The sequence below is a fragment of the Rhipicephalus microplus genome, chromosome 3 (genome assembly GCF_043290135.1).
Source record: "Rhipicephalus microplus isolate Deutch F79 chromosome 3, USDA_Rmic, whole genome shotgun sequence".
Classification (NCBI taxonomy): Eukaryota; Metazoa; Arthropoda; class Arachnida; order Ixodida; family Ixodidae; genus Rhipicephalus; species Rhipicephalus microplus.
The window spans coordinates 162773789-162799714 of NC_134702.1; the positions used below are offsets into that span (position 1 = coordinate 162773789).

Sequence of the window (25926 nt, forward strand, 5' to 3'; positions counted from 1 at the left end):
AGAAAAAAATTGTTTTGGACGATTGGTCAAATTGCCCTTATACCAAACACGCTTGTCACCAACGCGGTTCGTTTCTATTCGTGTGGCTACATTTTAAAGTGATAGGAAGTCGCTTCTTACTAATGACGCCGTTCCGTGCAAGAACAGTGGCGTCGCGCGCAAGTTTACTTTTGGCTGTATATTTACAGCGGTGTTTGTGCAATCAATGCGACGAAGGTTTTCGTTCTCCACGGACACAGGCAAACGAACAACGGTATGATGCATGCGATGCATTTCAGTGACACGATCGCATCAGCAGTAAAGCAACGCTGCAACATGAACATAGTGCATGCAGACAGTCGCTCCACGCAACACGTGTGTTGCATTTAACTTACAATTACAGCACAGTGTTGAAATTGAGGAGACACCATGTTGCTCCGCGTACTTTGTGGTCACTATCGCAGACATCGTGGACAATAGCTGTTGCACGCTTGGTGTGATATCCATTCCACACAGGTGAATAGCGCTGAACAAGCAAACGAACGACGCAGCGATGCTGGTAAACCACCTTGGAAACAGACAGCCGAAGAGACCACGCGCAAGGTATCCTGGGTAACGCGGCAGCTTCCGCCTTGCTCCAGCAGGGCGGGTTGTGTTCCGATGGCGGATTCGGAGGATTTGCTCTACGCCAGAGTCAAGTGCTCGCTCGCGAAGTCGGTCGGCTGCACCGACTCCGTCATTGGAATTCAACACTAGGTCGGTTGGGAAAGAGCGCGCTCGACACGCCACGGAAACGGCCTCAGCCCGTATCACGCGAAGCGGCGGCGCGGCGGTGGCGTTAGGATCGGTTCTCCGAGGTTCGTCTGCTACTGCTCCGCGTTGAGCGGCGCAAGGTAATCATATCTGAATCAACGCGAAGCCGTTAAGGCAACTTAAAAAGAATATTTCATCACTGTCGACTAGTAAAAAGTTGTGTAGCAGTTCTGATACCGTTCTACTCATATCTAAGCAATATTCTCCTGCTTATGTTAATTTTGAATTTTTTTACAACCCTATATTTGGCTTTGAGGAGCCAAATCGGAGTAGATTTCGTGGCTTTTAGTTTGGGTTGCGATCATGTGGAGACCTTTCTTTGCACTTTTATCTGTTTTTATTCGTTTCTCAAATAATTATATCAATTTACAATAATAATGATAACCGTCAATTATGCATTTTTGTGTTCATTATTTTGGGGGCTCCTTTTCTGGCTAATCGCTTGTGGCAGAGGATATAACCCTTTTTATTTTGATCGAATCAGATTCACCGCCGCCGTCCATCAAAGCCGCATGCAATTAGGTAATGGGCTTTACATGATGCCTTGCTTTACATCACAACCGGCTACTTATAAAGCCGGTCGTGCTTTGTATACACCATTTAACTCATAACAAGCTTGCATAACTTTACCTCCGCATTTACTTGAGATTTTCCTCACGAAGAGAGTTACCTTGGCTTTAAAATAAGATGTTCTTTACCGCTGCAAAAAAAGGATTGTAGTGGTGAAGGAGGAGGCACAAACAAACATGTGCAAGTATAATGCATAGCCAGTACAATTACATTTTCTGCTTGCAAACTTTATTTACATGCAGCACCCTTTAAAGCGCCATGGCAGCGTTTGTTTACCAATGGCGTCGATTCCCCTTCACTCTACATCAGCTTCACCTTCTTTCGAACAGATGCAATGCAGCCACCAGCAGTGAACTGTTTGCATGCGTCTTTTGCTGCAAAATGCATGCGCAACACTATGTACGTCTGCAGAAGTTCAGCAGTCAGAGTGTCCTTGTGTGTATAGCATCCAACTCCTTGCACACCACAGCACTTGAGCGAATCCAGGATGTCCCAGAAGGTGTCCATGCAGAGGCAGCAGAGAATAGATCTTGTTTTCAACGGCTCTAAACATGTTGGAAAGCTCCCATGATGGGTATTTAAGGCATCCCTCCTTGAATTCTCCCTCCAATGTCAGAAACTAGACATGTGCGAATAGTAATATTTTGGTTCGAAACGCATTCGAAGTGAATAGTCTTTGGGGTTGAATAATTTCGAAGCGAATTCGAATAGTTGTCAGGTGTTCGAAGAACAAAACTGGGCAGTTCAATGTTGGTTTATACAAAAGTTCTTTACTGTTGAGGTTCCAACATATAAAGGAATCACAGATAATCCTGTAATAACATACCTTAGCCAGTAAAAAATTTGTATGTATATAGACTAGTTGTAGAAGATACTCCCTTCTACGCAGATAAGAAACCTACAACACACACACATACATAAAACATCACAGAAAACCATTTAGTAATACATTTCAAGTAAAAAAATAATGGCATTTAGACTAGCAGCTCCACAGGCAGTGAAAAAGATGCCACCTTCTACTAGTTAAAATGCTACATCACACAGAAAAAAAAGACCGTTTGATAACATGTTTCAATAAAAAAAGTTGCAATTTGCTTATGGAGCTGTATGATGGCTTCCAGAACCATTCTTGCCAGGACTCTACTTGGAACAGCATTCTTTGTAGCAAAACTGGCAATCGGTTGCACCCATGGATCAAAGAGGGGAACAAACATAAGGACAAGGGCATAATCTGTAATAGTGGTTGACTCTTGATCATCCCCATAATCAACAAAACCGTCAACCTTATAGGTTTGTTTGTTAAATTTGACAGTCCGGCGCACTTTCATCTCATCTAGTATGAGTGTTCCATAGCAGCGGACCCCTTGCTCTTGTTGCATGAATGCACCAATACTTGCAAGTGAAACCTTATTAAAGCCGAACTCGCAAGGCATTCCCTTGATAATTTGCTTCTGCCATGAAGAGGTGGGCAGTGGCAACAGGTTCATCTTGGACATTAGCCTATATGCAGAAGGGCTTGATATCTTTAAAAGGAGGCACGTCATTGACCATTCGGCTTCATAGCGCTTTCCTCTTGCTGACTTTGCTTTTGAAGCTTTCAGCGCTGCACGGAATGCGAGCTGTTGTGCTTCAGGAAGCACCTCTATGGCTTTATCTACTTCGCCACTGGTCAACTTTGACAGGTGCGCCTTCGAAGCACGAATTTCTTTCTTTGCTCTTTCCCGGAAAACTGTGGCTCTGATGACCTTATTTCCTAAATTCTGTGCTCTTGACTGAACCAATCTGTGAGGCTTGGTTTGTCCGTTTGCATTCTTTGCTCTGATTCGTTTTTCTCGAAGGCGGAGATTTTTCTTGTGCTCTTGCATTGTGGGCACAGGCTTCGCTGGGACAGCCCACAACAATTTACGTGCCTCCACACGTCCTGTGTCTTTACAGCACTTGTTGCCACCAAAAATAGAAGGAAATGAACTACAGCTGCATCCCGTGCACACTTTCAGGTTGTCCACAATACAAATCGCGCCGCAATGCACACTTGCCACTTTGACTTGCATTGGATTGGATTGAATTTTGGTGCAATAGTACTACGCTTTATGCTTACGACATGGCGGCAGACGGTGCACGCTATCATCATCAGTGGCTGGAACGAGCAGACGACATTATTGCGCCAATTTTTGGGGGTGGGATAATTACTCGAGGAAGAAAAAAGAAAACGTATTTTTGTCAGGCCATGTCGGGGGCGTGAGAGTTATGTGAGTGCGAGGATTACACGAGTAAATACGGTACGTCCTAAGCACCAACCGAATGAACGAGAAATTCAGGCAATAATTGACGAACTTTCAGAACCGTGTCTTCTTCTTAGAGATTTTAATGCACATAGCAGTCTGTGGGGTGACTCGCGCTGCGATGCGCTTGATCGTGTGATTGAACAGTTCCTTTCCTCCTCTGGCGCCAGCCTCGTCAATGGGAAAGAGGCAACATATTATGGCCTCGCTAACAATACCTATATGTCAATCAAATTAAGTTATATCTCCATCACTCCTTCCCCTACTCTACTGCAATGTCGCAATAATTCTTTCGGAAGTGACCACTATCCTGTAGTTCTGAGCTCAGCAGTACAAAATGAATGCCCTCCACAGGTTTCCAAATGGCTGATAAAAAAAGCCAATTGGGACTATTTTTACAAGGCTGCTAGGTTTAGTTGTACTGACGCTTGGGGTTCTAGCTTAGATGCAGCTGTCTAATAGTTTACTGCTTTTCTTATTGAAGCTGCAGCTAAGTGCATTCTGCAAACTTCCGGACTGGGCGGAAATGACGAGTTTCCACGGGAAACAGCGAGTGCTTTAATGCTCGCAAACAACAAAACAAAGCATGGAGACTGCTTCGAGACTCACCGACCGCTGAAACTCTTGTCAATTTTAAAAACATCAAGTCCCAAGCCAGGCTAACACGTCTACAGGCCAGAAGGGAGAGCTGGCAGAGGTTTTTATCTAGAATTAACTCATATACACATGAAGCAAGAGTCCGCAGCATGGTCGGTAGGGTAGTAGGACAAGAACCACATCCTCTTCTTTTAGTAAACATACAAGGCAACAGTTTGGAACACCAAGCAAACTCTCCCGGTGCACACTTCGAACAGGTCTCCAGCTTATCCCATTACAGTTCAGGGTTTTAACAATACAAAGCAAGAATAGAAAAACAGAAAATAGAATGCGAATTCACAAACAGTGAGGCATAGAATGAATTTCTCTTCTTAGCTGAGTTACAAGCGTCGTTGAACTGCTTTAACAGGACCGCCCGCCCCAGGCTCCGATCGTATATTATACGAAATGCTCAAACCTCTGCCTCCCATAACCCAAAAAGCTCTCTTTTGTTTGTGTAATCCCATTTTGTTTTCCAGTGAGATTCCTTCCACCTGGAAAGAAGCAGCCATTATTCCGATTCTTAAACAGGGCAGGACCCATCTTCAGCATCAAGCTACAGGCCCATAGCTATGACTAGTTGCCTTTGCAAGGTTTTTGAAAAAATGGTAAACAGACGACTGATGAATTTCTTTAAAACAAATAGCCTGCTTAACCCATGCCAGTGCGGGTTTCGAGAGGCTAAGTCCACTACTGACCACTTTGTCCGTATCGAGGCGCAAATTTGTGATGCTTTCATTCATAAACAGTTCTTTCTGTCAGTGTTCCTCAATATGGGGAAGGCCTATGACATCACATGGCACTTTGGGATACTAAGACCTGTCACACCTAGGTGTGTGAGACAGAAGGTTGACAATAATCGAAAGCTACCTGTCTAATCGGACATTCCGTGTTCGAGTGGGCACTGTGTTTTCACGTACATTTGTTCAAGAAACAGGAGTGCCGCAAGGAGTGGTATTGAGTTGTATACTTTTTATAGTCAAAATGAACTCCTTGTGCCTTGTTACCCCACGAATATGCTTTAGTGTACATATCTTGACGAAGTACAGGTCGATTTGAACTCCTGTAACCTCTCTGTGTGTGAATGTCACGTCCAATTAGGTTTGAACAAGGTCTCTCAATGGGCAGATGATAATCGTTTTAAACTCAATGCGCAAAAGAGCACTTGAGTCTTGTTTTGCTGAAATAGGGACCTCCATCCTGACCCCGACAATCGACCTGCATGGTCAACGCCTTTCTGTGAAAACCGAGCACCAGACTCTTGGACTAATGTTAGACACAAAAGTAACCTTCATACCGTATATTAAGTATTCAAAGAACAGGTTCTTAAAAACCATGAATATTTTGAAAGTGTTGTCACGCACTACATGAGGTAGTGACAGGAAATGTCTGATGAATTTATATAAAGCCTCGTACGCACGCGTCTAGATTATGGTGCTATAATTTATCAGTCTGCGACACCATCACCTATAAAGATTCTCGACCCTGTCCACTATCTAGGCATTCACCTCTCAACGGGTGCTTTTTAAACTAGCCTCGTGGAGAGTCTGTACGTAGAATCAAATTAATGGTCGCTCCATCTGCAGAAATGTTACCTGTCTTTTACCTACTATCTCAAGGTTAACGCTGACGAGGAACATCCCACTCACACCATATATAGTGATGTGTCCAATGCTGCGTTCTTCAACAAGCGTTCTTCACTGAAACAGCCATACTTCTTCCGTTTTATGCCTCACTGAGAAAACTGGCGTGCCACTTCTAGAGCACCGGTAGATGGCTCCCGCAGCATATCCACCGCCATGCTAGTAGGAGATTATTTCTGGAAACAGCATTGGAAGCAGCATTGGCACGGAGGCACTGTTTAGTGTCCTTGTTTTTTTTTCTTGTACATGTGTACCTTTATATTGACGTCAGCGAGTGATTGCGTGAGAATTTTCTTTTAAAAAAACTGCATTATTGACTTCGCATCGGGTCGATGCTCCTTGAGAGGGAGGCAAATGACCTCTGTCTACATGTGGTCGAAAACGATGATGGGGGAATTTAGCCACACCAGGTAGTGTGCCTCTGGCTTGACTCGAGAAGGAAGAAGACAATCTTGCGGCTCAGCTGTTGGAAGCCATAATAAGTAAATTTCAATGTCGTGTCCCCTCCGTTAAATTTCTATTCACATAGGGCTGGTCTGGCGATATCGCCACTATGCAACTTTTGTTCAGAATTGGAAACAATAGAGCACTATTTTTTGTCATGTCGCCGATACAAATTGCTCAGGAAAACACTCTTAGTCCTCCCATTCGCTAGCCTGGGGCTGAATTTCACTATAGAAAACATACTTTCCTTCGGTGCTTACGATCTGGGCTTCAGTCACGAGAACGTTTTCTATGCAGTTTGCAAGTACCTAAACGAAAGTAAAAGAATTAAGCTTTTAATTGCGTGATTATTACTTGTGCAAAAAAAAAATTTCAATATACACAAGAGCATTGTTTAACCATGCTGATTCCTATTCAATATAATGAATAAATGTCTTATCTGAACAAGTGACAAACAACTATTGCACTCCTTTCATTCTGCCTAGAGTGTCTTTTCTTTTTTTTTTCTTTTTTCTGGTGGGTGGTTTCGAGATTGAAAAAAAAAAATCTTACTGAATTAAGTCATCGATTCTTGGCCGATCCCCCTGATTGGGTACGAGCCTTGGCTGTGGAATCATCATCATCACCGGCTCGGCTGTTGAGAACACCTGCTTTCGCTGTCTCAAGGCGTACCTGTGCTTTCCTCGCGTTGTACCGCGACAATAGTTATAAACATTACTGAGGTAGTCAATGCACCTTTATTTACGAAGATAATTTTCGTCGTGTAGCTTCTCTTGTCAATGGTTGATTTTATTTCAATGCTCATTATTGAGCAGTCCTGCCTTTTAGTCGTCCAGCTGACAGTTTAAACGATGAAATTGGTTATGTGCTCTGGCTCCCAGCTCCCACAAATTAACAAGCTGATGGAAAGAAAATGAGATTATACATTATATAAGTGGTGAATATGGTGGCAGTGAAACTGTTTCAACGCTCAATCTTGCTCCAGATAGCAGAAGTTGGCTTTTTTCAGGAGGGAAGCTTGTATAAACAGAAAAAAATATTGTATTAGTAGGTCAAGTTTCCAAACAAACATCATTGATGCTGTATGTGCGATATTCTGGTGCTAGTGAAACATTTTCTAAAGAACGGCAACCAAAATTTCACAGCATGGAGAAGTCTACATAACAAAAACTCGTAAGGATGTTGCCATTAAAAGCCAAACCAATGGACCTTTTTATTTGTTTTTTGTTGATGCTCACCAAGCAAAAGCAGCAGCACATTTACAGGCTATTAAATGGAAAATTGTTCTCAGCGGCCCAGCAGTGCTTCTTTGTCACCACATTAGTACAATATGATGGAGCTTTCTGTGCACAGCGTATTCAGCACTGCTGACATTTTCTAGGAACAAATAGCTGACCTGTGAAAAAAAGCAATACATAAATTAGAAAGATCTTTAATGTAACACATGTTTAGAGGCTTTGAAAAACCACTACTACATGTAGTGGTTGTGGTGCCAATAGAAGGATAATCTTACCCACAACACAACAGCATCAATTCATCAAAATATTCATTGCACATTCTACGAAGTACTGGTAGGACTGGCAAAAGTATGCCTTCGTTGTAGAAAATTGTGATTGAAATTCACAAAACCAGTAAATATTTAGGCCCAAAAATTTCTTGTAAACAGCATTTGTTTGTGTAAATTTCATAAAGTTTCTGTTGACAACTGGTAACATCGTGTGTTTTTGTGTAATTTATAAATAGTCTGACAAGTGGCACTCACTCAGTGCAAAAAAATAAAACAGATATACGTAACTAATTATACATTTAACTTATGATTATTTACGACAGATTATATAATGCGAATTCTGAAGAAGTTTATTACATTCAAAATAGCATCGCTTGCCAACGTTGCATATTTATGGACTAGCCACAACTTTCAAACTGTGTCAACATCTGAAATAACTACTTTCTCAATATAGATAAATGAAATCCTGAATTTGCTGAAGCTTAAATTTTGTCATTACATTTTCTTTCAAAAGTAGAATTTCATTAAATTAGACCCAACAATAGCGAGGAACCTTATTGCGTCAAAGCATTACGTAAAAGAAAAAATAATATTGGCACGGCTGAATTTGGATGGTAGATGACCCATGACGTTTTGGCATTCGGCACCAGCCTTCATTCCAATTTCCGAAGCCCTCCACTACGGCGTCTCTCATAATCATATGGTGGTTTTGGGACGTTAAACCCCACAAATCAATCAAAACCAGCCTTCATATCTATTTTACCTTTCAAGTATGACCACACACCCGCATTGGCGCCTGTGAAAGCAGGCGTACGCCTAGCCGTGCGTGGCTTTGCCGTGTCCGGGGAAAAGGGGATCCTGGGGGTTGAGCTGACGCTGGGTGATTGGACCTTTAAGGCCCCCCGGCAGAGGCAACACACCCCTTTGGCCCCGGCTTCACGTAGACGGCACTGCGTGAACTGCGAAAGAAACCATGCCGCATATTCACGCTCCTGCACATACTGGAAAAAAGAAAAAGAAATAATTACCTTGAAGGTGAAGGAGAACATTACATTTAATGAAGCACGGCGAAGAGTCGCTCCATTCTATGAACCTACATACGCATTGATGCGACGCGTCAGGGGGCACCGCCGCACCGGCCCTCGCCACTACTTCGGCCTGCGCATACCGAGCCGGTGGTTGTGGCACCTGCAACAAAGGCGGCTGTAGCCCAGGCTACACCGCCTACTCCCAAACAGAGACCGGAAACTCAAGAGTCCTCCGGTCTCAAGGCCTCACCTCACCAGGCAAGGCCCGAAATTCGAATTAAGGGGGGAGGTGGCTTTCAAAAAAAACTTTTTTATTTGTTGACCTACAGCAATGAAATTTGGCATGCATACTCATAAATGTCTAGAATAGGGAAATATGCAGTTTCATCATGATAGCTTCAGTAGTTCTCAAGTTACATAATGCTACACGATCCAATTACATGGTCTGCTCGTGGAAAGCCTAGCGCTGCAACAAAACATGCCAGGAAGCTGCGAATGATGTTGATCTTTACTCAAAAGAAAGCTACAGGGTATGACACTCTCGGAATTTTTTTAATAAGTTCTCGTTTTTTTTAGAGATCATCATGGCTGCCGACACACATTGTCAGAAACAATGGCACGGACAAATCATCATCTAGAAAAATAACAGGGCCACAAAACAGAAATTGAAGATTGCTGTACCCACAAGCAGTGTTCAGGGATTCAGGGAAAAAAAACAGAATCAAAATCGGTCCAGTCATTCTCGTGCTACTCTTTCCACGAGCAATGGACAATGTCCAAAACACACTTGTGAGAAAAAGCCTGTCGAAGTTTTCGACAGACTTTTTTTCAATGAACTTTTTTGTTTCTCGTTGGATATTGATGAAAATTGGCACAGACACTAAGAATAACCTCACAGTGCTTTCATAAAAATTTTGAAGCGATACCACAAATACTTTACGAGAAAGAAATTATTTCTTCACTGAACCATGTGGAGGGGCTGAGCATAATGTCAAAAAAAAAAAAAACAGTATTGAGAAAGCTGCGTTTAAAGTTTCAACTTTTCTTTACGTCTCTAAGACACCTAAAAATTGTGATCTCAGGTTTGTCTTGTGATATTTGACTTCTTTTCATGATTTACTCCTTTTCATGAGTTACAAAGAACAAGAATGAATTTCAAACCAAGTTCTTTGTATGAAGGAGTGGTGTGATAAGTATGACAGAAAAGATTGTAATTGAATAAAACCATATACTGAAATTATTAAACATACTTTTTGTGCTGAAGTTGTAATTAGCGTAATTAAGTACTTGATTACAAATATTCACTGAACTTTTTTTATTTGGAGAGAAGTTTATTGCATCAGAAAAATGGATCACACCATGACGGCCTATGCCTTCTTTCCAAATAACAAAGTTATGGGCAGAAGACTGGTGGCACGGGAATTTCTAGCAGTATAATTAATGACACGAAACGGGCATATAAAAATTCGTGCCCCTGATTCACACATGCTCTTTCGCCGCTCTAGCCGTCAAACGCATCATCATACAGCCGGTCGCGGAAATTCTAATCTACAGCAATTCATTAACCTCGGAACATTCATAGACGTTCGTGGAGATATCAAGCACGGCTCCAAGCACGTCTGAATCGCATCACAAAAGCTTACTGACGGCACTCCATATGACCGTGGGGTGCGCGGCCGCGTGGACAGTGCAGCCGGCGCGTAATGCACTTGCCGGCGGCGTTCGATGACGATGCGCGAAATGTGTAACTACGAAGACAAAAAATCGGCACGCACTGCACTTGGCATCGCATTTTCGAATGACGACGCGCGAAACTGCTAGCCGCTGTTCCGAGCGATCCTTGGCAGTGAGGGGGGGGGGGTGACGAACTTGACTGTGTTGTCCGCTGCCGATGCGTAAAATGCCCGTACAATATTCGGAGGAGCTAGCGAGTGATGTGGTACATTCATTGCGAAGAAGCACGTCACCAAGAGTGCGCTTGCGCGTCGTTCCTGCCCGCAGTCTCGCTGTCAGCGGAGTTAAGCCTAAAGCCGACTCCGATGACGCGCCGCACTCGTAGACCGCCGCGCGCCCGCTCGTAGTAATCTGATCGTGCATCCGGTGCGGCCACTCGTATAATCAGATCATGCCGCCGCTTACAGCTTCGTTGCTTGCGAAGAAACACGTCGCCACGAATGCGCTAGCGGGTCGTTCCTGCCCGCAGTCGGCGGAGGTAGGGCTAAAGACGACTTCAATGACGCGCGGCGCTCGTAGACCGCGCTGACGCTCGTAGTAACCTGATCGCGCATCCGCTTACTGCTCGTAACTAAAGCGTAGTTATATCTTAAGTGATTATCAAGCCGTGAACACGTCACGAAGTGGCGATTTTCGAGAGCCATGTCCTCGCGACGCACAAGCAGCAGACGACGATCTCCCGGAGCGAGCATCGGGCCAATGGCGAGGCGAGCTGAGGCAACATGGCGGCCACGGCCAATCAAGGGCCTCAAAACGACCTTCAAACATTTGCTTTTTGCTCGCTTGTTGTTAAAGGGAGGAGCCAGCTGAGGCGGGAAAGTTAAACACGGGAAAATGCTCTTTCCGATGAGCCCAAGAAGCCGGCTCCCGGCCCAAGCATAGCGAAGCTATTATTTTTTGAAAATCGCCGTTTTCTCGCCATTTCTAGAAACATTTTTGCTACCTAGGTGGGTCAAACGAATTTTCCGAAGCACTTCTGCGCGGTTTTCAGTGTAGATATTTTGGAACCAGATAGAAAAAGGGTTCCAGAAACTGAAAACTTGAGTTTCAAAAAATCGATTTTTTTGCCATTTTTCGCGATCCCAAAGCCGCGTCCCCCCTTAACAGCCCGCACGTGCGGGCATCCAGTGTCTCCGAGGAGGCAATGGATACGTCGGCACCCTTGGTGCCGAAAGAGCGGCGTGGCTCCCTGGAGCGCGTTTTGGTGCGCCTGGTGATGGCCCTGTTAAGTGAACTCAAACTCCCTGTCTAAATAGCCACTCGCTTTTCGTACACACAGCACTATTTCACATTCACCATGAACACTCAAATTATACAATGGAACGTCAGGGGCCTTCTCAGAAACCTTGACGACATCCAAGAACTCTTACATGAACACTCACCAAAAGTGCTGTGTGTACAAGAAACACACCTTAATTTAAAACACACAAATTTTCTTCGTAAATACGTTATTTTCAGAAAAGACCGTGTTGATGCTATGACATCATCCGGAGGTGTTGCCATCATAGTGAATCAAGGAATAGCATGCACACACTTACAACTCCAAACATCCCTTAAGGCAGTGGCTGTTCGAGCGGTTCTTTTTGGTAAACTGATCACAATTTGCACTATTTACATTCCTCCTAGCTATCAGCTGCAAAAACGCGATTTACACTCTCTAATTGATGAACTTCCGGAGCCTTATGTTCTCCTTGGAGACTTTAATGCGCATAGCAGGCTATGGGGTGACTTTCGGTATGACGCGCGAGGTCGACTGATCGAACAGTTCCTTATCTCATCAAGCGCGTGTATCCTGAATCGAAAAGAACCAACCTATTATAACCTCGCTAATAACACCTACTCCTCCATAGACCTGAGCATAGTATCTCCATCTCTTGTGCCTCTACTCCAGTGGAAAGTCGTCAGTAGTCTGTACGGAAGTGACCACTTCCCCGTAGTTTTGAGCACAACGACAGTAACTGAGTGTCCACCACGTGTTCCCAAGTGGCTCATAAACAGAGCCGACTGAGAACAGTTTTATACTATCGCTTGTCTAGGTTGGAATGACATCTGTACTTTGAACATTGATGTTGCTGTGAACTACCTCACAGCGTTTTTGATTGATGCTGCAACAAAATGCTTCCCACAAACAAATGGACACCCTGGAAAACGATGTGTGCCATAGTGGAACTCTGAATGCCGAAACGCGGGCAAACAGCAAAACAGAGCTTGGAGGCTGCTTCGGAACTCACCGACAGCCGAAAATCTTGAAACCTTCAAGAAAATAAAGTCTCAAGGCAGGAAAACGCGTCGGCAGGCCAGAAAAGAAAGCTGGCAGAAGTTTTTATCAGGGGTTAATTCATACACACAGGAGGCCAAAGTCTGGAACATGGTCGGTAGGATAGCAGGAAAACATGTACACACACTTCCACTCGTAAACACTCAGGGTGATACCTTGGAAGATCAGGCAAACTTCCTCGGTGCACACTTCAAACAGGTATCCAGCTCGTCCCACTATACTGACACTTTCCAAAAATACAAGACAAGAATGGAAAAGCAGAAACTCGAACACAAATCCACTAGATACGAGGCATATAACCAAGCTTTCAGTCTAGCTGAGCTCCGAACATATCTAAACTCCCTGCCCCAGGTTCTGACCGTGTGATGTATGAAATGTTAAAAAACCTACCAAACGAAACCCGAAAAACCTTACTTTGTTTGTACAATGCTATTTGGTCTTCTGGCACTATTCCTACCTCCTGGAAAGAGGCTATTGTTATTCCCATTTTGAAACAGGGCAAGGACCCTTCTTTACCCTCGAGTTATAGGCCTATAGCACTTACAAGCTGCTTGTGCAAAGTCTTCGAAAAAATCATAAATTGCCGACTTGTCCATTTTCTTGAAACAAATAATTTGCTCGACCCATTTCAGTGCGGGTTTCGAGAAAGTAGATCCACCACAGACTACCTTGTTCGTATCGAGGCACAGATCAGAGACGCCTTCGTCCATAAACAATATTTTCTCTCTGTGTTCCTCGATATCGAAAAGGCTTATGATACAACATGACGTTTTGGAATTCTAAGAGACCTGTCCCACCTTGGCGTGCACGGAAGAATGTTTCACATAGTCGAAAGTTACCTGTCAAACCGGACATTCCTCGTCCGAGTGGGCACGGTTCTTTCCCAAACATTTGTCCAGGAAACAGGCGTGCCACAAGGTGGTGTACTTAGCTGCACACTTTTTCTCATCAAAATGAATTCCTTGCACTTGTCCATTCCCCGCTATATGTTCTATTGTACATATGTCGACGACGTTCAGCTTGGCTTCAAGTCATGCAACCTTGCCATGTGTGAGCGGCAGGTTCAGCCGGGTTTAAATAAGGTCTCCAAATGGGCAGATGAAAACGGATTTCGACTTAACCCACAAAAAAGCATGTGTGTCTTGTTCTCTCGAAAGAGAGGCATGCACTCGGAACCTGACATTCGACTGAACGGGCAACGTCTGTCCGTCAAAGCCGAGCATAAATTCTTAGGCTTAATCTTGAACAACAAGTTGACCTTCGTACCCCACATAAAGTATTTAAAAACAAAATGTTTAAAAGCCATGAATGTTATAAAAGTGTTGTCACGTACTACGTGGGGTAGTGACAAGAAATGCCTCATGAACCTGTATAGAAGCCTTATTCGCACCCGCTTATATTATGGGGCCATTGTTTATCAGTCTGCGACTCAAAGTGCTTTGAAGATGCTGGATCCTGTGCACCATTCGGGCATCCGCCTTTCTACGGGTGCTTTTCGCACCAGGCCCGTAGAAAGCCTTTACGTTGAGACAAATGAGTTGTCGCTTTATCTGCAGAGAACCTACATGTCCTTTGTATATTTCCTTAAGGTGAAACAGACAAGAGGCACCCCTCATACTCTATCATTAATGACTTGTCGAGCTCCATTCTTTTTCAAAACAGGCCTTCAATGAGGCAGCCCTTCTCAGTTCGCCTGAAGGGTGTAGCTGAGGACACTGGAATGTCACTCGAACACAGTTTAATGGCTCCTGTAGCATACCTGCCACCGTGGCAGTGGCAGACTATAGATTGCGATGTGTCTTTCCTAAAAGTTACTAATCATGCGCCTATTGCCCATATTCGAACATACTTCTTGGAACTTCAACACAAATACACACGTCCTGAGTTTTTTACGGATGCCTCTAACTCCTCTGTGTCCTACGCTGCTGTTGGCCCTTCCTTTTCGGATGCTGGCCCTCTACATCCAGACACAAGTATCTTCACAGCGGAAGCTTACGCGATACTTGTGGCAGCTAAACACATCAAACAATCACAAATACAAAAAGCAGTAATTTATACAGACTCCCTCAGTGTGGTAACGGCTCTGTACAGTCTTAAAAAACAAAAAAACCCTGTCCTCGTTTCACTGTACTCCATTTTATGCACACTCTACACACTCAACCGGCATGTTGTTGTGTGCTCGGTGCCAGGGAACCGTGAGATTCAAGGCAACATGATGGCGGATCAGCTTGCTGCATCCGCCCACGAAAGCACCGCCATTACACCTTCATCAATCCCGGCCCTTGATCTTAAGCCGTCTCTCAAACGAAAACTCAGGGACTACTGGCAGAGCAAGTAGGATACACACACGCAAAACAAACTACACGTTATCAAGGCACACCTTGGCCATTGGCCACCAGTATCAAAATCACGTCACACAGAGGTAACATTAACGAGGCTCAGGATAGGACACACATACACGACACATTCATATCTTTTCTCCGGTGGCGATCCACCATTGTGTGACAGATGTGGTGAAGCACTAACAGTTCTTCACATTTTAATTCAGTGCAGACAATTGGACACTCTAAGAAAACAACACTTTCCTTCACCCTACCGACAACATATGCCTTTACACCCTGCAATGTTCGTCGGTAGGGAACCGTTTTTTGATTCACAAATCATTGTTAGCGTTTTTAAAAGAAATTCATAGCTTTCATGTCATATACCCGGGCATACCGTAGCACGACCTCTCCAGAGAGGTTGTCGCTGCGGTGGCTACACAATAAAGCACTTGCCTCACGGCCCTTGGACGCAAGGGTATGAACGAGTGAGGCACTTGTGCTAATGCCATACAAGTCCACCATCGTTTTTATTATCATTAACTTTTGCCATCTATTCGCACCACACACACCTTTCACGGCATGGTCATGATTTTAATAATTGTATGTTTTTACCCGCTTTACCGCGAGGAATTTTATGGCCCTTATACAGCCGCTAATCACAATCATTGTCCACATTCCTGTCTCCTGAACTGGCGCTCTTTGGCCGTCAAATGGCCCTTGCGCCAAAAAAAACCATATATCATCAAGTATGACCACACGCACAAGTTTATAATTTCAAATTAATTAATAAAGCACTAGCGTCAACCCTCAATTGCATGGCACATTAGCAAGATGCACTCGTCGTCAAGGACAGGCAGTCCTGCTAGAAGCGAACAAGAAATGGCCTGGCACCACGCGTCGACATAAACAAACCGGCGGCTGGGTGCGTGTCCTTCGAACCGGGTCGTTTCAGTTAATTTCAAGTTTTTCACAAAAACAGTGTATTGGTAATTCAAACAACATGCCAAATTGAATCGGGGCTCGAACACTGTACCGAAGAACGTTTCGAATATGTCCGGTTTTACTTGTAACAAGAGACTGTAACTACACCATGTGCAATCTCGCCGAGACTAGCTAGGACTACAGCTAGGACTACAGCTAGGACTACGCAGTGCCTGCTTCTTAGCACATGCACTTTTTTTGTCCCGTAAACTTCACCGCCAATTCGCATATACACTGAGAAAACAAGGGCAAATACAAGTACTGCTGATATTTGCTTACCTCATATTTCAACTTGAATAAACAGCTTGTCGCTCCACGGCTGTGACGGCCGTGACATCCATCCAACGTGTGAACGAGGTGCAGACGGCGTGCAGTCATACACTTAACATGCGGTGGAAATTAGAAGCGAGCATAAACGGTGCATGCGTGTAAACTGGTTTAAAGCTTAATGAATTGTAGTATTTTTGATGTATTTTGTATAATATTGTTACGACCTCAGTAGGCGTCTGGGGGTTTATTGATACACGGTTCGAGGGACGAGCCGTATCGGCGCAGGCAGATGATGATGATCTTCTTCTTCCACACCCCTTGCTTCTTTTTCCTTCTTCGTCCGGCACATACGTGGCGTAACATTTCCCCCCTCGCAGACAAAGCGCGCCGCGCGTTTCATGCAGTGTCGCGTTGACTGAAAGGCTTCAGGCGAGCGACATGCGTGACCTCTGTCTTTCTGGAACGTCTCCCGCTAGCTGTAAGACGTGCGATGCGGTAGTCGACTGCGCTCAGGCGGTCAAGGATAACAAAAGGTCCGATGTAGTGCGCGAGCAGTTTTTGGCACAAGCCACGTTTGCGTAAAGGCTTCCACACCAACACGAGATCTCCCGGAATATATGTGGCCTGCCGGTGCTTGCTGTCATAACGAACTTTCGATCTGTCTTGCGAGGCTATTGTACGTAAACGAGCAAGACGACGAGCTTCTTCGGCGAGACAAAGAGTTTCTGCTAGGGAGATTTCTGATTGGTCCCGATCAGAGAAGGAAAATATTGTATCCAGAGTATAACGGGGGGGTCGAACATAGAGGAGGAAGAACGGGCTGTAGCCGGTGGTCTCATGTTGGGAAGTATTAAACGCGTATGTGACGAACGGCAAGACATCGTCCCAGTTCTTGTGGTTCGAAGCAACGTACATAGAAAGCATATTCACCAGTGTTCGAATTGTTCGCTCGACGAGACCATTCGTCTGCGGGTGATAAGGCGTCGAGTGTCTGAGCTCTGAGCCACACATACGGAGAAGTTGTTCGACAACGTCTGCCGTGAATTGACGTCCACGGTCACTTATGATGACGCGAGGGGGCCCATGACGCAGTATGATAGAATGGAGAAGGAAGGACGACACTTGACCAGCAGTCGCGGATGGCAGGGCAGCAGTCTCGCAGTACCGAGTAAGATGGTCAGCACATACCACAATCCATCTGTTGCCTTTCGATGAACGCGGAAAAGGGCCCACCAGGTCAATGCCAATTTGTTCGAACGGAGAACTGGGAGGCGTCACAGGTTGTAGATGTCCGGCCGGAGCTGCTGAGAGAGATTTGTGCGCCTGGCATTGCGCACAACTGGCCACGTACAACTCAACTGACTGGCGCATACGTGGCCAGTAGAAGCGTTCCTGGGTACGATGAAGAGTGCGCGTCGTTCCGAGGTGACCTGAAGTGGCGTCATCATGCATGGCGTACAAAACAGATGACCGTAGTGCCTCTGGAACCACCAGCAGGAAGCGGGAACCGGTGCCGGAGATGGATTTCTTGTACAGTAGACCATCACGGACGCAAAAGCGGCTTTCCGGAGTGGATGCTTGTGCGATCACGAATAACGGATTCAAACTCACGTCCTTCCGCTGCTCAGTTTCAAAGGTGGCCTTATCCGGGAACGCTGGTGCTACGGACGCAATCAGATGATCGAAATCGTCAGCGTCGCAAACTGTAGCATCAACTGGCATCCTTGAAAGGCAGTCTGCGTCCGCGTGTTTCCTGCCGCTCTTGTACGATACCGTGAAGTTGTACTCTTGCAGCCGGAGGGCCCAGCGTGCTAGACGGCCTGACGGATCCCGAAGGTTGATAAGCCAGCACAAAGAATGATGATCCGTAACTACTTGGAAAGGACGACCGTATAGGTATGAGCGGAATCGCTGCACAGCGAAGACGAGTGCAAGGCATTCTTGTTCGGTCACAGTGTAATTGCGTTCCGGCTTACTTAAAGTACGACTGGCATATGCGATTACGTGTTCCACTTGATTACATCGCTGTATCAGGACTGCACCTATGCCAATGCCGCTTGCGTCGGTGTGAACTTCAGTCGCCGCAGAAGGATCGAAGTGCCGCAGGATAGGCTGCGACGTGAGCAAGAACTTCAGTTGGTTGAAAGAAGTTTCACAATCAGGAGTCCATTCAAAACTAGCACCTTGGCGGAGAAGACAGGTCAGTGGAAAGGCAACTTCTGCAAAGGCGGGAATAAATCGGCGAAAGTAAGAGCAGAGGCCCAAGAAGCTCCGAAGCTCCTTCACTGAGCCAGGTGGTTTAAAAGCTCTAACAGCCGCCGTCTTATTCGGGTCGGGCCTGATGCCATCCTTGTTGACGAGATGTCCCAGCACCAGTGTTTGTCGAGCTCCGAAATGACACTTCTTTGCATTAAGAACCAAGCCAGCATTTCGAATACATTTCAAAACCAGCTCTACCCTTTCGTTATGTTCACTGAATGTACGCCCGAAGATAACAACGTCGTCAAGATAACACATACAGATGTTCCACTTCAGGCCGCGCAGAATGGTGTCCATGAATCTTTCAAATGTAGCGGGCGCGTTACATAGACCAAAAGGCATCACGTTAAATTCATATAGTCCATCCGGAGTAACGAAAGCCGTCTTTTCTTTGTCCATTGAATGCACAGGTATTTGCCAATAGCCTGAGCGTAAGTCTATGGACGAAAAGTAGGATGCTGAATGGAGGCAGTCTAGAGCGTCATCAATGCGTGGGAGAGGGTAGACATCTCTCTTTGTGACGGAGTTTAGACGGCGATAGTCCACACAGAATCTCCAGGTACCATCCTTCTTTTTGACTAGAATCACGGGAGCCGCCCAAGGACTCGATGATTCTCGAATGACACCCTTCTGCAGCATATCACGCACTTGTTCATCAATTATCTTGCGCTCAGACGGCGACACTCGGTAGGGTTTCTGGCGGATGGGCTGTGCTGTTCCCGTGTTTATCCTGTGGAGAATCCGAGACGCGGGAATCGAGGGCGCATGGTCATGGGAAAAATCGAAAATCGCCACGTATTTCGACAAAACGTCCAGAAGCATGCGGCGTTTGTCAGTAGTAAGTGACTTGTCGATCATAGGTAAAAGTTTTGAATCGGCCGTAGAAGTATTGGCTGAGGCCCCACCTGGAGCATCACTGAGGGCAGCCACTGCCATCGGTGAGTATGTTTTGAACTTGGCAAGCTTCAGTCCTCCTGGTAGAACCACCGACTCAGCTGAACAGTTTACCGCCCATAGTCCTGTGCGTCCTTGAACGAGTGACACTATGCAATGCGGCACCAATGTGTTCTTCTTAATGCAACTGAGATGAAAGGGCTCCACTAATGCGTCGAACGCACTGTCACTGTTTTCAATGCGTGAAGAGTATACAGGAACACAGACTGCAGAGAATGCCGGCACAATGCTATCTTCACTGACCCGGAGCGCACCGTGCTCCCTGTCTGAATTCTCTAATAGTTCTCCAGGGGCAGCATCACATATGTACACCTCTCCATTTCTACAATCAACAGTGGCGCCACACATTCGAAGGAAGTCAATCCCCAGGATTATGTCGTGTGTGCTCCTTGGAAGAATCGTAAACTCTGTGACAAACACTTGATCACCCAAGCACACTTCTGCGGTACAGACACCAATGGGACACAGCGAGTTACCACCAACGCCACAGAATGTTGTTGCCTTCTCCCACAAAAACATCACCTTTTGTCCTAAACGGTGTTTAAAAGCAGCACTCATAATCGAAACTGTAGCACCAGTATCCACCAAAGCCATCGTACACACACCATCAACAAAAACTTCTACCTTGTTCTTGAACATCAACACAGACGGGGGTATTTCGTTTTGCAGCAAGTCACCAGCGACCTCACCCCCATCGGCCGCACTGTTTAGTTTTCCTGATGTGGTGACGATGGGCGGCGCCGTGGCGATGGAGACCGGTGGGATCGAGGCGCAGGAGGTGGCGTCACACTTCGATCAGAGGCAGGGGAGTTGTTGCGCCGGTGTCCGTGCCAGAAGCTGCTGCCGGGTCTTGAGTCGGTGGGCCAGTGTCCTTGAAAAGGTGGGACAGCAGGTTTATCGGTCAAGCTTGTCCACTGATCATAGCGTGGTATGCGCGAACGATCGCAATACCTCGATATGTGACCAGTCAGACCACAGTTGTAGCACACAGGCGCAGGACGAGGTCGTCGCCGTTCTTCGAAGTGTTCACGTCTGCGAGCGTTCGCGTAAGCCCGAGATTCAATGAAATCAGTTGTCGGTGGGTGGTATGGGCGTACGGAACGGAAACGTTGAGGGTACTGTGATCGCTCGTAAAAAACCGGACTTGACTGCTGAATACGCCGAGGCCCTGCAACCTCCGTTGCGTTGACGGATGGATGTTCATAAACTGTAAGCTGTGGGGCAGTGGTGTCCTGCGGGAAATAGGATGGAGACGTGGCAGCTGCCCGTTCACGTGTCATTTCGCCATGTCTGAGTAACTCTTCCCGAACAATTTGGCGGATGGTTGCCGAAAGGTCACCAGTTGAGGCCGCTTCTATGCTGGCTACTGAGGTGACATTTGCCAGACGACCAAACTTAGGCGCTATTCTGCGCTGCTTCAGGGTTTCAAACGTGCGGCAGTGCCGTACAACGTCAGACACTGAAGTCAGGCTTTCCCTGCTAATAAGGAAGTTGTAAACATCTTCTGCAATTCCCTTCAGCAAATGCCCCACCTTGTCCTCTTCCGACATGCTGGAATCGACTTCCCTACACAGCCTCAAAATCTCTTCAGTATACACGGTGCAGGTCTCACCGGATAGCTGGGCCCTCTGTGCAAGACTCTGCTCGGCAAGCTTCTTTTTTGCAGCTGAGTTGCCGAAACACTTCTTGATTTCTTCAACAAAGCGTTCCCATGTTGTCAGAATATCTTCATGGTTCTCATACCAAACGAGGGCAACATCAGTGAGGTAGAAAACAACGCGTGACAGTTGGGAGGCAGCATCCCATTTGTTGCAGTTGCTTACTCGCTTGAAATGTTTGAGCCATGAGTCCACGTCGTCATTGGCCCTCCCGGAGAAGGTTCGTGGCTCTCTGTGATACGGCCAAGAACTGCTGGGGACTGGTTCCCGAGCTTCTGTTTCGTCAGGCATGATGGCCAAAGAAGGAGGCAGGCCGGCGAGGCGACGACTCCGGCGAAATCCGAGGGGTAGCGGTCCCGTCGTTGGTTCCTATACCCAGCACCTTCCACCACTCTGTTACGACCTCAGTAGGCGTCTGGGGGTTTATTGATACACGGTTCGAGGGACGAGCCGTATCGGCGCAGGCAGATGATGATGATCTTCTTCTTCCACACCCCTTGCTTCTTTTTCCTTCTTCGTCCGGCACATACGTGGCGTAACAATATGTTAGTGCTTTAGAGCCATTCCAGTTTGTGGGCTTCTGAAAAATCGCCTGTCTGAATGCTTTGGTGAACTATTTCTCCTAAGCGCAGTAGGGCTGTGCATGGGCCAAACGGCGTGCGCGCAGTAAAATGTGTGCAGTTTAAACGCCATTCTGTGCACTTGCTGGTACACTTCGATATTTTGGATGAGAAGAAAAAAGGGGTATTCCATAGAGAAGCCAGTGCAAACTGAATTAATGACTGGAACAAATGAGCATTCGTGGCTACTCGGTAGCTGCTCAATTGACTTCACATCAAAGTGACTAAAGAAACGAATAAATCCACTCTAACCACTTTACTTTCTTAGCGCTTGTATGTGCTTGCATGCCACGAATTTCTGTTGAATAGTATATAATGCACAAAAGTAAGTAAGCTTGATGAACAGGCTCATTTTGTGAGCATTGGCCAGCAACCACGGTATGTGTCGCCCCTCCACTATGGTCTAGTGGCTAAGGTACTCGGCTGCTGACCCGCAGGTCGCGGGATCAAATCCCGGCTGTGGCGGCTGCATTTCCGATGGAGGCGGAAATGTTGTAGGCCCGGGTACCCAGAGATTTGGGTGCACGTTAAAGAACCCCAGGTGGTCAAAATTTCCGGAGCCCTCCACTACGGCGTCTCTCATAATCAAACAGTGGTTTTGGGACGTTAAACCCCACAAATCAATCAATCAACGGTATGTGTCAGGAAAGCCCTTGGCCTCCATGTTAAATATCACAGGTATTTTCAAAAACTTTCATTTCTTGCTAATTATAGAGAAGGGCAAACAACTAAGAGAAACTCACACTTTTAAAAAAAGATTTGAGGCATTCGCTAGCATCTTGCCCATATTTTGCTTCCAGGCCGTGCCCTTTCCTGTCACGCTGTCAGGGCATTGGCCGATGATAAAGGTAGCCGATGGGAATCCAAGTTGTTTCAAATCATCGTCCATCGGCCACTGCTGGTGGGGGTCTGTCGGAGAAGCTGTTGTGCTAGCTATTGACTTCGCTATAAAACACGGCCTCACAAGGGCTGGTATTGAGGACCTCCTTAGGTATGGCAACCAACTCTTGGGAGCTGATATATTACCGGACAGTAAATACCTCTTCAGGAAGTTTTCTGGAGCTTCACCAGAACAGATGCATTTCCTCTTGTACTGTCCAGATTTTCAATGTCTGTTGGCAAAGATATTGGAGAAATTAGAAAAGCACAACAGAATGCCTGCTACATGTTGTGAAAAGCACTACACTGGTCGCCAGTTATCACCTAAAGGTTGTTTTTTAGTGAGCATGCCACTGAAAAAACAGTTTGCTTCTGTACTTGCTTGCGATACCTTGAGGCAGGAACTTTGGGTTTGTGAGTGGCAGCAAACACAGAGAAAATGACGACGTGATAACAGACATCACGGATGGTGCCTTCCACCAGAAGCAGCGACAGGCACTTGGCTGCAAAAAGCAAGAAATCACATTAGCTGTGAATATGGATGGAAGTCCTTACTTTAAATTGTCGAACTAGTCGGTCTTGAACTATTCGATGCACTTGACCATCAACAAGCTGCTATTGCACAATCGCTGGAGCAGACTTTTTTTCAGGTGTTCACGGAGCAAATGAAGGAGCTCTCTGCAGAAGGAATCCACTGGAGCCATGATGGGGAACAACTGCAATCAAAGGTGCGTAAAGAGTATTACTGTTACTGCAGTTTTGACAAGGCCGTTAGAATACATCTCTTGAAACCAGAGATTGCATTATCTGCCAGTCTAACTGTGTTTCATTTATTTTCTTCCTTATTCTCAATCTTTTTTATTGCAGTTAATGTTAGGTATTTGCCTCCTAAACTACTATTTCTATATGCTAGTGGGATCCTTTTTGATTTATACTTAATAAGGTTAATAATACCTTTGGTTGCACAATGAAACCTTGCACTGCAGTCACCGGGAGATAAGAAGTTAGAAAGGACACACATTTCGAAGTGGACAAAAGAAGCGCATCATGCAAAACCAATTAGCCTAATACCACACTTCTCTGGTTGCATGCTATGAATATTTACCTTTTGTACTAGTTCATATGAATGAGGTTAACTTCGGTTATTCATGTTATCTATTTTGCTATTTATGTATACTCTGTTCCTGAGGTTCCAAGCCACTGCCATTTTTTTTACCGATGGTTGCAGATCAGCATGCATCAAGGGTGCCTCATGTATGATTTGAGGGCTGTTATCCCGTCCCCCCTTCGGGAATCGGTGCTCGAGGAACTGCACCTAAGCCATCCCGGCGTTGTGCGGAGCAAGGAGTTAGCTTGCAGCTGCGTGTAGTGGCCGTCAATTGATGCAGATTTAGAGACCAAGGTACGAAGTTGCCAAGCCTGCCAGGAACAACGGATTGAACCATGTAAGGCACCTCTGCATCCCTGGGCATGGCCGACCGCACCATGAAGGCGAATTCACTTGGATTATGCGAGGCCTTTCTGTGGAACTATGTTTTTGGTGGTGGTAGATGCCCACTCAAAGTGGCCGAAAGTGTTCGTTATGCAAAGTACAACGTCCGAGCGTACTGTGGCCTACTTGCGCGAACTCTTCTACCGATTCAGAATGCCGGAGACAGTGGTGTCCGACAATAGACCACAACTGGTGTCCGAAGAGTTCAAGGCGTTTATACGAGACATCGGGGCCAGACATGTCCTGAGTGCTCCTTATCATACGAGTACAAATGGCCTGGCGGAGCTTATGCACTTGAAGCACATAAGCTCTCCCCACTGATTTGTCGTAAACTTCAAAAGAGGGCAAGTTGCCAGCGGTTTGCACCGGAGGGTGAAATAGAGAAACGGTGGTCAAAATGTCCACTTGGGGGAAGGGTGAGTGCTCGGGAGGTACTGTTGACAAAGATCACAGTTTGCGTTTGCCTTTGTTGCGTTCCTGTTCGTTCCTAATCCCACCATGCCCCTCTTGCTTCTTTCTATCGTTTCTTCTTCCTTTCTTTCTTTATTTGTTGGTAAGATTTTTTCATCTGTCCCATCCTGTCTCGAGAAGCTATAAGAAAGCACGAAAATCTGTAAATAGTATTATGCCTTGAAAAAGACGGGCTCCCATCGAAACGTCGGCTGAATAAACAAGTTGTTATGTGAAAGCACATCTGCTTTTATACTTATATTCTTGCGGTAACCGAAGTTATTTTTCTCCACACACACACACACATACATGTGTGTGTGTGTGTGTGTGTGTGTGTGTGTGTGTGTGTGTGTGTGTGTGTGTGTGTCTGTGTGTGTCTGTGTGAAAAGGCAAGAAAGAAAAAATTCCAGAAAGAGACTCGGTGCGTGGAATCGAACTTGGAATATCTGAAACATGATTTGATTGATATGAGAGGTGTAACGTCCCAAAAACACCATATGCATATGTGAGACGCCGTAGTGGAGGGCACCGAAAATTTTTTACCACCTGGGGTTCTTTAACGTGCGCTCAGATCTGAGCACATGGGCCTACTGTATTTTTGCCTACATCGAAAATGCAGCCGCCGCAGCTGGGATCTGATCCCGCGACCTACGGGTCAGCACCCGACTTTTTTAGCCACTAGACCACTGCGGTGGGGCCTGTGAAACGTACCTTCGAGGTGTTAACCATAGAGCCATGGGGCAGCCCGTCCTTCAATGCTCAAACTGCAAGCTATTTATATCTACCACTTATGCTAGTGATGAGCTGGAGTTGTAGGCCCGTGTGCTCAGATTTGGCTGCACGTTAAAGAACCCCAGGTGGTCGAAATTTCCGGAGCCCTCCACTACGGCGTCTCTCATAATCATATGGTGGTTTTGGGACGTTAAACCCCACATATCAAGTGATGAGCTGGAGCATTCAGGGGCAAAGCCCCTCGATGCTCCAGCCTGTCACGCGCTGGCTAGAGCATCCAGCGCCTCACTCACGTGCCTTTATCTTGCGGTGGGGAGGATCGTACACTTTGGCTGACCTTTGGCTTTCACCGGAACGATTCTGTAGTAGTTACCGGGCATACAGAGATCACTG

General features: G+C 46.0%; 1 protein-coding gene across 4 annotated transcripts in view; it reads left to right on the forward strand.

The window, feature by feature from the left end:
* The window catches only part of LOC119170446 (uncharacterized), a 270210-nt gene that overhangs the window by 227934 nt on the left and 16350 nt on the right, over nucleotides 1-25926 (forward strand). For 3 of the 4 annotated variants that reach the window (XM_075890402.1, XM_075890410.1, XM_075890405.1), the window contains exon 8: nucleotides 23510-23587. The gene's annotated coding sequence lies outside the window, so the exon portion shown is untranslated. Of the gene's footprint in view, nucleotides 1-23509; nucleotides 23588-24087; nucleotides 25063-25926 lie in introns of those variants that run through there. The other variant, XM_075890403.1, reaches the window with a different exon arrangement.